We start from the raw sequence: 18,035 nt of genomic DNA, 5'->3' as shown, positions 1-18,035 counted from the left end.
TGGTGACTGAGGCTTGATTCCTATTAAGTAATACTCATTTATTTAACCAGTCATAATGTCCTGATGGTTAGCTGATGGATAATTATCCGACATGTTGAACAGTGTGTTCATTCTCAAGCACTGCCTATTAAAGAATGGCATATGGCCTACTGCTTCGTAGTAGCATCTCTATGGGATAATACTGCTTCGTAGTAGCATCTCTATGGGATAATACTGCTTCGTAGTAGCATCTCTATGGGATAATACTGCTTCGTAGTAGCATCTCTATGGGATAATACTGCTTCGTAGTAGCATCTCTATGGGATAATACTGCTTCGTAGTAGCATCTCTATGGGATAATACTGCTTCGTAGTAGCATCTCTATGGGATAATACTGCTTCGTAGTAGCATCTCTATGGGATAATACTGCTTCGTAGTAGCATCTCTATGGGATAATACTGCTTCGTAGTAGCATCTCTATGGGATAATACTGCTTCGTAGTAGCATCTCTATGGGATAATACTGCTCTAGTTTAGTGAAGCTGCTGACACAGTGCATTCGGAAAATATTCAGACCCCTTGACTTTTCCCACATTTTGTTACGTTACAGCCTTATTCTAAAATTGATCAAATAAAATCCTCGTCAATTTACACACAATACCCTATAACGACAAAGCAAAAACAGCTTTTTTGAAATGTTTGCCAATTTATTAAATAAAAAAACATACCTTATTTACTTAAGCATTCAGACCCTTTGCTATGAGACTCGAAATTGAGCTCAGATGCATCCTGTTTCCATTGATCATCTTTGAGATGTTTCTGCAACTTGATTGTAGTCCACCTGTGGTAAATTCAATTGATTGGACATGATTTGGAAAGGCACACACCTGTCTATATAAGGTCCAACAGTTGACAGTGCATGTCAGAGCAAAAACCAAGCCATGAGGTCGAAGGAATTGTCCGTAGTGCTCCGAGACAGGATTGTGTCAAGGCACAGATCTGGGGAAGGGTACAAAAAAAATATCTGCAGCATTGAATGTCCTCAAGAACACAGTGGCCTCCATAATTTTTAAATGGAGGAAGACTCTTCCTAGAGCTGGCCACCCGGCCAAACTGAGCAATCGGGGGAGAAGGGCCTTGGTCAGGAAGGTGACCAAGATCCCGATGGTCACTCTGACAGAGCTCAAGAGTTCCTCTGTGGAGATGGGAGAACCTTCCAGAAGGACAACCATCTCTGCAGCACTCCACAAATCAGGCCTTTATGGTCGAGTGGCCAGACGGAAGCCACTCCTCAGTAAAAGGCACATGACAGCCTGCTAGGATTTTTCCAAAAGACACCTAAATGACTCTCAGACCATGAGAATGAAGATTCTCTAGTCTGATTGAACTCTTTGGCCTGAATGCCAAACGTCACGTCTGCAGGAAACCTGGCACCATCCCTAGGGTGAAGCATGGTGGTGGCAGCATCATGCTGTGGGAATGTTTTTCAGCAGCAGGGACTGGGAGACTAGTCAGGATCGAGGGAAAGATGAATGCAGCAAAGTGCAGAGATCCTTGATGAAAACCTGCTCCAGAGCGATCAGGACCTCCGACTGGGACGAAGCTTCACCTTCCAACAGGACAACGACCCTAAGCACCCAGTTAATACAACGCAGGAGTGGTATCGGGACAAGTCTCAATATCCTTGAGTGGCCCAGCCAGAACGCGGACTTGAACCTGATCGAACATCTCTGGAGAGACCTGAAAATAGCTGTGCAGCGACGCTCCCCATCCAACCTGACAGAACTTGAGAGGATCTGCAGAGAAGAATGGTAGAAACTCCCCAAATACAGTTGTGCCAAGATGGTAGAGTCATACCCAGGATGACTCAAGGTTGTAATAAAGTACTGACTAAAGGGTCTGAATACTTATGTAAATGTGATATTTAAGTTTTTATTTTTTTGCAAAGATGTCTAAACCTGTTTTTGCTTTGTCATTAAGGGGGTATTGTGTGTAGATTGAGGGGGGGAAACAATTTCATCCCTTTAAAAGTTTGTAACAAACCAAAATGTGGGAGAGCCAAGGGGTCTGAATACATTCCAAATGCACTGTATGTGGGATACATTCATCTGTTATGTATTGTTCTTAACCTCTTTATCTCTGTTCACATTAGCTCATGAATTCTCTTGTTTTTTCAGTTGTGAATATCTGCAGATATCCTAGGCTGCATTACCTGCAGCGATAAGATAAGACTCTGAATGTGCTAGAGATTATGGAGATAGTTTTGAAGTCCACTGCTGCTACTGTTAACCAAAGCTTCAGAAACATGGTTCATACCTTTTTTATATGGCTTCGGCCAACACCTTTCATTAAGTGCCGTCTCCATCTCCACACATTTGCAAAGAATCTACTTAGAAGGATAGTTTTCTTATGTTTCCAGACTTGTAAAGCCACAAAGTGGCATATATTCTTGTTCATATCATAGTGGTGTTCGTGAGTGTTGTTTAAACACCACATGACATCCGTACCTTTAATCCCGTCACCGTTGGTGGCCCCAGGAGTGTCACGTTTGCATAGTCAGAGGGTAGTTAGGCAACGAATGCCCCAAACATTGCCTGGTTGCCGAGGAAAACTGTGGAAGTGGACCGTAAAAGAGTAGTGGAAAGAGTTAACAGAGCATAGCAGGAAGACAGTCCAGATCGCTCTCTCTCTTTACTGCTCTCTCCATCCCCCTCTCTCTCTCTGTATGTTTCTCTCCCCCCCCCCCCATGGCTGACTATTTCATACATACACTTGTTCTGTATCTTTCTCTGCACACACACCCACCCACACTCACCCATGTTCTCCACTTGTGCTCGGGGATATTAGCTGTGTAGCTGCAGAGTTCCTCTCTGTGATGTGCGGGACATCCTGTCAGTCCTGCTAGCTGACTGTGATAATAGTTTGATCCTGCTAGCTGACTGTGGTAATAGTGTGGTTCTGCTAGCTGACTGTGGTAATAGTGTGGTTCTGCTAGCTGACTGTGGTAATAGTGTGGTCCTGCTAGCTGACTGTGGTAATAGTGTGGTCCTGCTAGCTGACTGTGGTAATAGTGTGGTCCTGTTAGCTGACTGTGGTAATAGTGTGGTCCTGTTAGCTGACTGTGGTAATAGTTTGGTCCTGCTAGCTGACTGTGGTAATAGTTTGGTCCTGCTAGCTGACTGTGGTAATAGTTTGGTCCTGCTAGCTGACTGTGGTAATAGTTTGGTCCTGCTAGCTGACTGTGGTAATAGTTTGGTCCTGCTAGCTGACTGTGGTAATAGTTTGGCCCGGCTGTGGTAATAGTTTGGTCCTGCTAGCTGACTGTGGTAATAGTCAGCAGCTAGCCTCCACTCCAGATGCCTCCACACACACTAGGAGGAGAGGAGAGGTGTGTAGCTGGGGCTGTAGACCACAGCCCTGCTTGTTGGTACTTGTTTCTCCATGGCTGTGGGTGCTATACTTCAATGCTGACTCTGCAACTGGTTTCACAGAGCAATTAACTCTCTCTGGATGTATGGTGCTCACAGTGCTTGGCTACTCGGTGCGACTTGATTCTGAAATGAGTTGGAGGAGCATCTGAGTTTTTCTGAGATGAATGAAGTCCTAGGGTTCTATGACGGATTTAATTTGGAACCCTGTTCAAGGCTTTGCTTTGCTGGCGAGCTACATGGTATTTTTTACGGAGATATAAGCTTAGTTTAGGAGTAGTGCGAGGATAAAATGGTTCTAGACATGTATAGCCAAATGATCTATATTACACCTCAGTTTTCCCCACGGTGTGTCATTAATACCATCTCCACAGCAGTATTGTGTGGGTCATTAGCATTGTGGCTGGTGGTCTGAGGGAGAAAGGGAAAGAGAGGGGAAACTAGGGAAGTATAAATATGTATGCTGTCATCAGAACTCTGCTGAGTGTCTTATCCTCTGGGTACCAATAAAGGAAATGTTCACTAATGGATCTCAATGACCTTCTCATCTCTATGTACTAAAGTCCTGCTGATGTTCTGTCGTAGCTCTTTGTGGTGTCCACTCCAGTCATGGTCAATCAGTGCAGCACCAAGGCCACCAGCTCTCAGGGCTAATGGATCTCTGATTGAACTAGCACCATAATAGTGAAGGTAGCTTCTTCATTTATGCATTACTTTACACATGCACACACACACACGTTCAGTTGCCTCATTTCCACAGTTTATAGATCTGGAAGATTAGTTTATCATCTTGAGAAGGAATGCTCAGTAAATTAAAAAAAACTCTTGAGAGACGAGCCAATTGTGTGGTGAGATTGGACTCAGATGAGTGGCCGTCTTTCCTGTTTGGTTTTGCCTGAGTTCGTAGATAAGTAATCCAAGTTGTGCCTTGGATATCTGCCAAGTCTGGCTGTGTGAGATGTTTATTGGTGCTCAGCTACAGCATAATCACTACGGCAAATATCTGACTGGGGTGATTTGTTGAAGGTTGTTTTCAATCTCCATGAAGACTGCACTGTTGCTTGGCCTAGCTTTCACATTTCAAGCTATTGTATTATCAGCTAAGTGTTTCTTTAATGTGTTTTATTTAATTTATTTGTCATTTATCAGACACTCTTATCCAGAGGGACTTACAGTAATGAGCGAATACATTTTTCATACTTTTTTCTGTACTGGTCCCCCGTGGGAATCGTACCAACAACCCTGGCGTTGCAAACACCATGCTCTACCAACTGAGCCACACGGGACTGTTACACTACTAAGAATCCCGTTGTACCTCTTTTGTGCACTTGGTCCCCTTGCAATGAATAAAAAGCCTAGTTTGTACGGTGCTTTGGGATCGTTTCATTACTTCTCAATTAGGCAGAAGTCATTTACTTTCATGGGGATATTCAATGTTGGAAACATATGTTCTGGCTTATTTCCACAGCCAGGAGAAATTGATAACCTAATAGCTTTTTACAGCTGGTTTGTGTTACACTGTTTGTTGCATTCAATTTGTAAAAACAGATTAATATATTATAATTACTTACATATGGATAATTGCCTAAATATGGGGCATTAGTTGAACAAGGGAAATGAGTTGTAATTTTCCTATTTAGAGCTCTAACCTCTCCTGAGAGAAGGCAGTGGTTTCCTACTCAATCAAGTAGTGGTTTCCATAAGTTTTCCAGGATGCTAGATCGAAAGCGCAGATCATTAGCAGCTCGTGTAGATTATCCAGTGTAGATTGCATTTGGATTTTACAGTGCTATTTGGGTTGTTAATTGAAATTTTTCAGACATTACTTTAAATTCTTTAATTTCACTTTTTGGATTGTTTGTTTTGTGTTGCTAGACATTACTGCACTGTTGAGAGCTAGAAACACAAGCATTTCGTGGCACAAAATACAGGTTAAGACCATGTAATAATTCCATGTGACACATCTGCAAATCAACACATTAATTGGGCCAGCGCTGTTGCTGATTTTACAGGATTAACATTGAAAACACGACTACCGGTCGCAAAAACGTGTAATAAAGTGGTTGTAGATCATTTGAAAAATGTTTAAATTAATTATATTACAGGAAATCAGTTGTGTTTGAGTAGTTGTTTTTTTATGGCAGACTTTCTTTACTGCTACCATTCACTACGGACGTTTTCTTCCGCCGCTGGTCCAATTAATTTATTTACACTATATATACAAAAGTATGTGGACACCCCTTCAAATGATTGGACTCGGCTAGTTCAGCCACACAGGTTGCTGACAGGTGTATTGGCAGTAGAATGGCCTTACTGAAGAGCTCAGTGACTTTAAACATGGCACCGTCATAGGATTCTACATTTCCAGCAAGTAATTTCATCAAATTTCTGCCCTGCTAAAGCTGCCCCAGGCAACTGTAAGTTCTGTCATAGTGAAGTGGAAACGTCTAGGAGCAACATCGGCTCAGCCGCAAAGTGGTAGTCCACACAAGATCACAGAACGGGACCGCCGAGTGCTGAAGCGCGTAGGATCTGAAAATAGTCTGTCCTCTGTTGCAACATTCACTACTGCCCGGAATGCATAGTGCCAACTGTGAAGTTTGGTGGAGGAGGAATTATGGTCTGGGGCTGGTTTTCATGGTTCGGGCATAGGCCCCTTAGTTCCAGTGAAGGGAGATCTTCATGCTACAGCGTACAATGACATTCTAGATGATTCTGTGCTCACAATTTTGTGGAAACCATTTGGGGAGTCCCTTTAATGTTTAAGCATGACAATGCCCCGTGCACAAAGCAAGGTCCACACAGAAATGGTTTGTCGATCGGTGTGGAAGAACTTTTCTGGCCTGCACAGAGCTCTGACTGTGTTCTCTTGCCAAGAAGATCAATTGAGTGTTGCAGTGTAGAGCCCTTTAAGCACTTGTTAAGAGCCATTAATGGTATTTGTAGTGAGAACCATGCCAGACTGAAATAGATCAGGAAGGTTAGGTCATTTCAAGGCTGACCTGACAGAAGAGTGAGCAGTATGATGTGAAGTGGAGAGGTTAAGCTACTGCCTAGACTATCCTCTCTGGAAGTAAGACAGGATCTTCACTCTTTTTTTGAACGCAGATGTTTATTTTTAGTGAGAATTTATGACACTACCAACAACATCAAACAACATAAAAACCTACTAAATGTAATAACAATTAATATATCCAACAGTGTTGGACTGGAGCAGACTTAGTTGGTGGTTGCTTATTTTTGACTTGGTTGATGTCATTTAACTACCTACAAAAATGCTTTGTTTATCCGTCTTCAAGGCTCTCTTCTACTATGAACAGTGTTGCCATAGCTTTATTCAATGGTTGAGAAACCAACACGTTTCAGGGCAGACATCACATTCAATTCCCATGGACTGTTGATGTGAAAATATTTAGTGAACAACATGGCGTCATTTAATTGCCTGTCTAAGCCTCCCTCAATTCATAAAATACCAGTTGTTGGAAAATGGTTAGAGACAAGGGCACATGTTGTTGTGGGACTGTAGCTAACGGCTGTGAGCTGTTGTGTGTTGAGGTTTACATGATGTGGTTAGGCTATTAAGTGTTTCCTAAAATAGATAAATTACATGCTCGGTAAATAAGTGATGTCGTGCTGTTGACAGGTTTCACATTTTTCAGAGGGGTGCAAGGAACTGAAGTGTTTGCCAGAATGTTCCATCTTTCGTTATTCTTCTCTAGTATTAATCAAATGAATCAACTGTTCAAATCAGTAAGCAAAAGTCAATAGCTCTATACATTTTACAAGGGAATGTAGTTATGTATTCATGTGGCTTTAACTGTCAGAAGGTTCAGTCTGAGTATTGCTCTGAAGTGAAACCATGAGCTTTATGCCTGATGGGGACTCGTGGGGGGGGGGGGCGGGGGTGTAGCTACAGGCCTCTGCCTCACACCGTCATGGTCACACCGTCATGCTCTCACACTCACACACATCTGTCTTCTTGCTAGTGGTTTTCAATTCACTGGTATGGCTGTTGGCTGGGTCTGGGTTAGAGGCCACTAGGCCAATGTCCTTGCTGCAGCTGGCTGGCACTGGAACAGTTGTTTGTCACCTTCCAGGCACTCCCATGCCATCAGGGCCATTGTGCATTCCACAGGGCATCACAGTCAACTTGTATTGCCTGGGCAGAAACCCAGTGGCCTGTACCTGCACCTGTCAGGACTGGGAAGCAGGCCAAGCAGAGATGTCTTCTGGAGCCGAAGCCTTTAGGAACTGGAGTTTGAAACTGGAATGTGTCCTGTGTGTTCTCATTCCAGCTAGCAGCTGCAGTGACGAGGCTTGAGAAGAATCATAAGTAGGAGGATTATGTGTAACTACAGTTGAAGTCAGAAGTTTACATACACCTTAGCCAAATACATTTAAACTCAGTTTTTCACAATTCCTGACATTTAATCCTAGTAAAAAGTCCCTGTCTTAGGTCAGTTAGGATCACCACTTTATTTTAAGAATGTGAAATGTCAGAATAATAGTAGAGAGAATTATTTATTTCAGCTTTTATTTCTTTCATCACATTCCCAGTGGGTCAGAAGTTTACATACACTCAATTAGTGTTTGGTAGCATTGCCTTGGGTCAAACATTTTGGGGAGCCTTCCACAAGCTTCCCACAATAAGTTGGGTGAATTTTGGCCCATTCCTCCTGACAGAGCTGGTGTAACGGAGTCAGGATTGTAAGGCCTCATTGCTCGCACACGCTTTTTCAGTTCTGCCCACAAATGTTATAGAGGATTGAGGTCAGGGCTTTGTGATGGCTACTCCAACACCTTGACTTTGTTGTCTTTAAGCCATTTTGCCACAACTTTGGAAGTATGCCTGGGGTCATTGTCCATTTGGAAGACCCATTTGCGACCAAGCTTTAACCTCCTGACTAATGTCTTGAGATGTTGCTTCAATATATCCACATAATTTTCCTCCCTTATGATGCTATCTATTTTGTGAAGTGCACCTGTACCTCCGGCAGCAAAGCACCCCCACAACATGATACTGCCACCCCCGTGCTTCAAGGTTGGGATGGTGTTCTTCGGCTTGCAAGCATTCCCCTTTTTCCTCCAAACATAACGATGGATGATCATTATTGCCAAACAGTTCTATTTTTGTTTCATCAGACCAGAGGACATTTCTCAAAAAAGTATGATCTTTCTCCCCATGTGTAGTTGCAAATCGTAGTCTTTTTTATACCGGTTTTGGAGCAGTGGCTTGTTCCTTGCTGAGTGGTCTTTCAGGTTATGTTGATATAGGACTCGTTTTTCTGTGGATATAGATACTTTCGTACCTGTTTCCTCCAGCATCTTCACAAGGTCCTTTGCTGTTGTTCTGGGATTGATTTGCACTTTTCACACCAAAGTACGTTCATCTCTAGGAGACAGAATGCGTCTCCTTCCTGAGCGGTATGACGGCTGCGTGGTCCCATGGTGTTTATACTTGCGTACTATTGTTTGTACGGATGAACGTGGTACCTTCAGGTGTTTGGAAATTGCTCCCAAGGATGAACCAGTCTTGTGGAGGTCTACAATTTTTTTTCTGAGGTTACTTGTGTCATGCACAAAGTAGATGTCCTAACCAACTTGCCAAAACTATAGTTTGTGAACAAGACATTTGTGGAGTGGATGAAAAACGAGTTTTAATGACTCCAACCTAAGTGTATGTAAACTTCTGACTTCAGCTGTATCTAGTACATGACAGAGTGTTGATTTCCCTCTCTTTAGGATAGAATCCATGCTGCTGTGTCACTGATGGGACTCCCACATCGTGAAAGGACTTGAGGGACAGAATGTAGCCTGTAGAATATTGTGTTGTAAGTCCTAGGAAATGATCAAGTGAGCTGAAAATAAATAAAATATGTAGGCTGTGTAATGCATTGAAAGTAATGTATTGAATAGTGTGTACACAGTACTCTATATGGATAATATGTACAGTACCTTTTAAAGTATTCACACCCCCTTTTCCACATTTTGTTGTGTTACAGCATGAATTTAAAGTGGATTAAATAGAGATTTTTTGTCACTGGCCTACACACAATACCACATAATGTCAAAGTGGAATCACGTTTTTAGAAATGTGACTTGTTGACATGCTCCTCTCTTGCCTACTGTATTGAAATGAATTAAAATGTCTTGTGTCAATAAGTATTCAATCCATTTGTTATGGCAAGCCTAAATAAGTTCTGGAGTAGAAATTTGCTTAATAAGTTGCATGGACTCACTCTGTGCACAATAATGGTGTAAAGCATGATTTCTTAATGACTACCTCATCTCTGTACCCCACACATAAAATGATCTGTAAGGTTCCTCAGTCGCAGTGAATTTCAAACACCGATTCAACCACAAAGACCAGGGAGGTTTTAAAATACCTTCACCTTTCAGCACTATAATAACCTATAACACAAGGCCAAATCTACACTGGAGTTGCTTATCAAGAAGACAGTGAATGTTCCTGAGTGGCTGAGTTACAGTCTTGAAAATCTATGGCAAGACCTGAAAAAGGGTTGTCTAGCAATGATCAACAACTAGAGCTTGAAGAATTTTGAAAAGAATAATGGGAAAATGTTGCACAATCCGTGTGTGGAAAGCTCTTAGAGACTTACCCAGAACACTCACAGCTGTAATCACTGCTTAAGGTGCTTCTACAAAGTATTGACTCAGGGTGTGAGTACTTATGTAAATCAGAGATTTCTGTTTCAATGTCAAATTTGCAAACATTTCTAAACTTGTTTTTGCTATGTCATTATGATGTATTGTGTGTAGATGGGTGAGAGGGGAAAAAGCTATTTAATCCATTTTGAATCCATGCTGTATCACAACAAAATGTGGAATACGTCTATGGGTATGAATACTTTCTGAAGACACTTTTGATGGAATTTTAAGTGCACCTACAGCCTTGTAATGCCTAGATCCCACCTACACTCTTGTCTACAGAACAGACTGGTAGTACTATTCTTTTGTGAGATCTTCCTGTAGCGAAGTCAGTGGTCGCATTGAAAAGCACACGTTCTTGAGCGTCTCAGGAATCCCTCTGTTTGGAAGAGTGTCCCAGGTTGCATCCCAAATGCACCCTATTCCCAATTTGTTGCACAACTTTTGACCAGAACCCTATATCCCCTGGTCAAAAGTAGTGCACTAAATATGGATGTGGTGCTATTTGGGACGCTACCCAAAGCAAGTTGTGTGTTCCAGGGAGATTGATGTGAGCTGTATGGAGATGTTTATGCCTAGGCAGGCAGGCAGCGAGGCAGGCAGCGAGGCAGGCAGGCAGGCAGGCAGAGAGGCAGGATTGACGAACACCCACCCAGAACCATAGTGGGGTCTGTATAATGACTCACTTCTGAGCTTGGCTCATCTAGTGCTTTAGCTCCTGCTGCCTCCAGCTGACATGGAGATATAGTGGAGTGTGAAGAGGATCTCACACAGGGCGAACCAGAAGAGGTGTGTGTGTGACTGTTTAGTTATCGACAGTGCTTGCTTACGCAGCATGTTTCAGGAGGTCCAGGGGTGGTAAGTGCAAATGCTGCTGTCATGTCTGCTCTGGCTCAGCCCTTCGTTGAGTGGCCGGTTCAGGAGCTGAGATTTATGCCTGATGCCTTTTACTTCCTGTTGTTGCTGTCCTTTCAAAAATCTTTCACAACCTTCTTATGACTGCAGGGAAACAATCTAAGCTGGTGGAACAGAAACATGGAAACCGTATCTGTTCTTTGTCCCTGAAAAGCCCCTCACGAGGGATTTTACCAGACATGACTAGTAATCAGACTACATGTATGCAGAACTACATCATAAAACCCACGGTTGGCCTGTCATTTGATATCTGCACCTGACATCATAGGGGACTCCCTATTCCTGTTTCCCTGCGTTGTAGCTGGCTTTGATCATGTTACTCCTTGTGCTAAATGTTGTGGGTGGAGAGTTGTGTGGGTGAGTGACCTCCTGGTGCTGTATAGGGGTTTGGTCTTGGAGAGAATGTGTCATTCAGTATCTGCAGGGTATATTTTACTCACTCACTGATCCAAGCTGACTGCCTTGCCTTTTTGATGTGGTTCTACTGCCTCCACTGAGAGAGGAGAATCTACTTATCGTCCATCTGGGATGGTTGCGGTGTGGGTACATTGACTGTGTGTAGTTGTTCCCCCTCGCTTTTTTTTGTTTTGAAAATGTCAGGGCAAAGATTACTGCAAGCAGTTTGTAACCATGGCAATCCATGACTGAATGGACATGTTGGAGATGTGGGCTGTCAGTAGCCATCAGGTCGCAGGTAGGAGTAGAGTACTAGGGGTAAATTCCCGGTATTTTGTTTCGGACCGGGAGAGGCTAAGCTGGTCCTAGATATGTGCCTGCAGGCAGGCAGCCTTGGCTACATGGAGCGTCCAGAGACAGTGGGTTGAGAAGATGAGGGAGGCTGTAGCCATTAAGTTGATAGATGAGGCTGGAGATGGCCTCTGTCTTGCTCCTTTTCTAGTTACCCGCCAGCAGGTCTGTCTGGGGTCAGAGGCTCCTCTCCTCTCTGGGTGAAACCTTACCTCTGTGTTTAATGCTGCTGCCTACTGACACAGACCTCCTGACCCCAACACACACACACACACACACAGACACACACACGTAATTCAGCGTCGCCCACTGTGTTTGTGTATTGGAGAGAATCCAGATGCCGTGCTAATGAGATACATGTGAAGTTGATAAATCACCAAGTAAACCAGGCAGCAGGGACACACCACCTAACTTCTGCAACAGTGTGTGTGTCTTTTGATTGTACATAGTAGGTTTGCATGTGTGGTACCCATGCACTAAAGCACTGGCATACTGTGTTTCTACCACACCTACAGCCCTGGTCCTCACACACCGACCACCCTTTGGTGTTTCTTAGGACTTTTAATACACAATTCTGTACACAAGCACAAGTAGGCCTGTGTCTACACACTCCATTAAACTAACATGGCCCATCCTGTTTAGTCTGAGAAACTCATGTATGTTTCTGTAATCATTCATGTGGGGACTGGCTGCATGGAGAAGATGGTCTGACATCACTAACCTATTTATTATCCACAGGCGCTCCATGTAAAATGGATGGATCATAGTCTGCTACATGCTCCGGGAATGCATTAGAACCTTTAGCCTCAGTTTATCAAGAAGATATTTAAGAAGCCTGCTGCGTCTCTCACTGTTAGCTTCGCACCAGATGTTGCTCTCTGAGTCGTTTTTTTACCACATCTTTCTCCCCAAACAAATCCATCAGGGATTACATTTTTGCAAAATGGAACTTGATCAAATCTGAGGTAGATGTGATTCTATTCCAACCTTCATTGTGTTACCCCGAAGGCCATGTGCTGTTGTAGAGCCAGCCTGACGGTCATAAGATGAGGCTATATTGTATTGGTGGACACACACACACACACAGTATTGTATTTGCGACCACATTGATGTGTTCTGTCCGTGTATTGAATGTCCATCCCAGTGGCCCTCCAGTATTGTAGTCTCCTATTGGATTGGAGACCATGTTACAGTAACCAGGCCTGGGGATTCCCAGCAGGACCAGGCTCATTCATTGATCTATTGAATCACATGGTCTCTCTCTCTATGTACTCTATCCTCCTTTCTCTCCCTATTTCTCGCTCTCCTCCCGTCTCTCTCTCTCTCCCTCTTTCTCTCGCTCTCTCCCTCTTTCCATGCTCTAACCCTTTTTCTCTGTCCATCCCGCTCTCTTCTCTGCCCATCCCTCTCTCTCCTCTGTCCATCCCTCTCTCTCCTCTGTCCATCCCCCTCTCTTCTCTGCCCATCCCTCTCTCTCCTCTGCCCATCTCTCTCTCCTCTGCCCATCCCTCTCTCTCTCTCCTCTGCCCATCCCTCTCTCTCTCTCCTCTGTCCATCCCTCTCTCTCTCTCCTCTGTCCATCCCTCTCTCTCTCTCCTCTGTCCATCCCTCTCTCTCTCTCCTCTGTCCATCCCTCTCTCTCCTCTGTCCATCCCTCTCTCTCCTTTGTCCATCCCTCTCTCTCCTCTGTCCATCCCTCTCTCTCCTCTGTCCATCCCTCTCTCTCCTCTGTCCATCCCTCTCTCTCCTCTGTCCATCCCTCTCTCTCCTCTGTCCATCCCTCTCTCTCCTCTGTCCATCCCTCTCTCTCCTCTGTCCATCCCTCTCTCTCCTCTGTCCATCCCTCTCTCTCCTCTGTCCATCCCTCTCTCTTCTCTGTCCATCCCTCTCTCTCTCTCTTCTCTGTCCATCCCTCTCTCTCTCTTCTCTGTCCATCCCTCTCTCTCTCTTCTCTGTCCATCCCTCTCTCTCTCTCCTCTGTCCATCCCTCTCTCTCTCTCCTCTGTCCATCCCTCTCTCTCTCTCCTCTGTCCATCCCTCTCTCTCCTCTGTCCATCCCTCTCTCTCTCTCCTCTGTCCATCCCTCTCTCTTCTCTGTCCATCCCCCTCTCTCCTCTGTCCATCCCTCTCTCTCCTCTGTCCATCCCTCTCTCTTCTCTGTCCATCCCTCTCTCTTCTCTGTCCATCCCTCTCTCTCTCTCCTCTGTCCATCCCTCTCTCTCTCTCCTCTGTCCATCCCTCTCTCTCTCTCCTCTGTCCATCCCTCTCTCTCTCTCCTCTGTCCATCCCTCTCTCTCTCTCCTCTGTCCATCCCCCTCTCTCTCTCCTCTGTCCATCCCCCTCTCTCTCTCTCCTCTGTCCATCCCCCTCTCTCTCTCTCCTCTGTCCATCCCCCTCTCTCTCTCTCCTCTGTCCATCCCTCTCTCTCTCTCTCTCCTCTGTCCATCCCTCTCTCTCTCTCTCCTCTGTCCATCCCCCTCTCTCTCTCCTCTGTCCATCCCCCTCTCTCTCTCTCCTCTGTCCATCCCCCTCTCTCTCTCTCCTCTGTCCATCCCCCTCTCTCTCTCTCCTCTGTCCATCCCTCTCTCTCTCTCTCCTCTGTCCATCCCCCTCTCTCTCTCTCCTCTGTCCATCCCTCTCTCTCTCTCTCCTCTGTCCATCCCTCTCTCTCTCTCTCCTCTGTCCATCCCTCTCTCTCTCTCTCCTCTGTCCATCCCCCTCTCTCTCTCTCCTCTGTCCATCCCTCTCTCTCTCTCTCCTCTGTCCATCCCTCTCTCTCTCTCTCCTCTGTCCATCCCTCTCTCTCTCTCTCCTCTGTCCATCCCTCTCTCTCTCTCTCCTCTGTCCATCCCTCTCTCTCTCTCTCCTCTGTCCATCCCTCTCTCTCTCTCTCCTCTGTCCATCCCCCTCTCTCTCTCTCCTCTGTCCATCCCCCTCTCTCTCTCTCCTCTGTCCATCCCCCTCTCTCTCTCTCCTCTGTCCATCCCTCTCTCTCTCTCTCCTCTGTCCATCCCTCTCTCTCTCTCTCCTCTGTCCAACCCTCTCTCTCTCTCTCCTCTGTCCATCCCTCTCTCTCTCTCTCCTCTGTCCATCCCCCTCTCTCTCTCTCCTCTGTCCATCCCCCTCTCTCTCTCTCCTCTGTCCATCCCCCTCTCTCTCTCTCCTCTGTCCATCCCTCTCTCTCTCTCTCCTCTGTCCATCCCTCTCTCTCTCTCTCCTCTGTCCATCCCCCTCTCTCTCTCTCCTCTGTCCATCCCCCTCTCTCTCTCTCCTCTGTCCATCCCCCTCTCTCTCTCTCCTCTGTCCATCCCCCTCTCTCTCTCTCCTCTGTCCATCCCCCTCTCTCTCTCTCCTCTGTCCATCCCCCTCTCTCTCCTCTGTCCATCCCCCTCTCTCTCTCTCCTCTGTCCATCCCTCTCTCTCTCTCTCCTCTGTCCATCCCTCTCTCTCTCTCTCCTCTGTCCATCCCCCTCTCTCTCTCTCTCCTCTGTCCATCCCCCTCTCTCTCTCTCTCCTCTGTCCATCCCTCTCTCTCTCTCTCCTCTGTCCATCCCTCTCTCTCTCTCTCCTCTGTCCATCCCTCTCTCTCTCTCTCCTCTGTCCATCCCTCTCTCTCTCTCTCCTCTGTCCATCCCTCTCTCTCTCTCTCCTCTGTCCATCCCTCTCTCTCTCTCTCCTCTGTCCATCCCTCTCTCTCTCTCTCCTCTGTCCATCCCTCTCTCTCTCTCTCCTCTGTCCATCCCTCTCTCTCTCTCTCCTCTGTCCATCCCTCTCTCTCTCTCTCCTCTGTCCATCCCTCTCTCTCTCTCTCCTCTGTCCATCCCTCTCTCTCTCTCTCCTCTGTCCATCCCTCTCTCTCTCTCTCCTCTGTCCATCCCTCTCTCTCTCTCTCCTCTGTCCATCCCTCTCTCTCTCTCTCCTCTGTCCATCCCTCTCTCTCTCTCTCCTCTGTCCATCCCTCTCTCTCTCTCTCTGTCCATCCCTCTCTCTCTCTGTCCATCCCTCTCTCTCTCTCTCTCTCCTCTGTCCATCCCTCTCTCTCTCTCTCTCTCTCCTCTGTCCATCCCTCTCTCTCTCCTCTGTCCATCCCTCTCTCTCTCTCTCTCCTCTGTCCATCCCTCTCTCACTCCTGCTAAAGGAAGTGGTTCAGATTTCACCTTGGGTTGTTTTCCTTACAATGTGTTGTTGTTGACCTGAAGTATGCTTCAGATACTATTCTGCTTTCAGATAATATTCTGCTTTCAGATAATATTCTGCTTTCAGATACTATTCTGCTTTCAGATACTATTCTGCTCTCCTTTATTATACATTGAGATGTATGATGAACGTGAATCAGGTGTGAGGCTGTGTGCGTACAAGAGGGTCTTTCACCTCTCTCTGTCAGACCGCTTGGCTGGAGGTGACCTTGGTAGTGCGGAACAGGCAGAGGTGTTTGCCTTTGTACCCGTCTCTGCCTGCCTGCCTTGGGTGGCTGCAGCCCATATTGACTGGTGTTAATTGAATGGATGTGGTCTGGAGGACAGGACAAATGACAGGTGGCTATAGAGGTGATGTCACACAGTAGCAGGGAGTCAGACATGGATATGGGGTCATCTGGAAGCCAAGGGCTTAGCCTGCTCACAAATGACCATAAACACCACCCCATTTACTTGCCTACTGTAAACCTAATAATCTGAACATTATCATGAAAAGCTATGCCATTATTCTACCTTGTCATTTCACTGTACATTGTGGTTTCTATATCCCTTTCTCCCACTGTGGGTTTGCTTTTCAGTGTACTGGAAGGTGTTTCAAAACCCGACTAGATCTCAGCAAATCCTTCCTCGTCTGAGGGAGAGAATAGGAAGGATGGCAGGCTGGTGTGGTAATCCATGTTTGATAGCAGGGCATCCTCTCGTTAGCCTGCCGCAGTCATCTCATGCCAACCGTATTCTTATGACAAATATTTGTATTTATTATTGCAACAATCAAGACCTACTTATGTAAATGATGGTTTGGTTGTTACTAAGAACATTAATTGTCAGTTCTCCCGTTTGATGCCAGCCATTGCATTTTTTTAAGCCTCCCTCTGGCAGCCTAATAAAGAGAGAGATGTTTCAGTTTATTGATAGTGAAGAAAAGAGCCAACTGGTTTTCAAGGCTAGGAAGTGTTCACAGCCGAACCTGACCTGTAAAATCCACCAGACTTCAATCAAATTGTATTTGTCACATGACTTTACCGTGAAATACTTACTTACAAGTCCGTAACCAACAATGCAGTTTTAGGAAAAATATTTACTAAATAAACTAAAGTAAAAAAGAAAAGAAAAGAGCAACAATAAAATAACAATAACGAGGCTATATAGGGTAGAGGTCGACCGATTATGATTTTAACGCCGATACCGATTATTGGAGGACCAAAAAAAGCCGATACCGATTAATCAGCCTATTTTAATTTTTTTATATATATATATATATATATATATATATATTTGTAATAATGACAATTACAACAATACTGAATGAACAATGAAAACTTTTATTTTAACTTAATATAATACATCAATAAAATCTATTTAGTCTCAAATAAATAATGAAACATGTTCAATTTGGTTTAAGTAATGCATAAACAGTGTTGGAGAAGAAAGTAAAAGTGCAATATGTGCCATGAGAAAAAAAAGATAACATTTAAATTCCTTGCTCAGAACATGAGAACATATGAAAGCTGGTGGTTCCTTTTAACATGAGTCTTCAATATTCCCAGGTAAGAAGTTTTAGGTTGTAGTTATTATAGGACTATTTCTCTCTATACTGTTTGTATTTCATATACCTTTGACTATTGGATGTTCTAATAGGTACTTTAGTATTGCCAGCCTAATCTTGGGAGTTGATAGGCTTGAAGTCATAAACAGCGCAATGCTTGAAGCACAGCGAAGAGCTGCTGACAAACGCAGTAAAGTGCTGTTTGAATGAATGCTTACGAGACTGCTGCTGCCTACCACCACTCAGTCAGACTGCTCTATCAAATCATAGACGTAATTATAATAACACACAGAAATACGAGCCTTAGGTCATTAATATGGTCAAATCCGGAAACTATCATTTCGAAAACAAGACGTTTATTCTTTCAGTGAAATACGGAACCGTTCCGTATTTTATCTAACGGGTGGCATCCATAAGTCTAAATATTGCTGTTACATTGCACAACCTTCAATGTTATGTCAAAATTATGTAGAATTCTGGCAAATTAATTACGGTCTTTGTTAGGAAGAAATGGTCTTCACACAGTTCGCAACAAGCCAGGCGTCTTAAACTGCTC

The sequence above is a fragment of the Salvelinus namaycush genome, chromosome 1 (assembly GCF_016432855.1).
Source record: "Salvelinus namaycush isolate Seneca chromosome 1, SaNama_1.0, whole genome shotgun sequence".
Classification (NCBI taxonomy): Eukaryota; Metazoa; Chordata; class Actinopteri; order Salmoniformes; family Salmonidae; genus Salvelinus; species Salvelinus namaycush.
Note: the sequence above shows the minus strand (reverse complement) of the source record.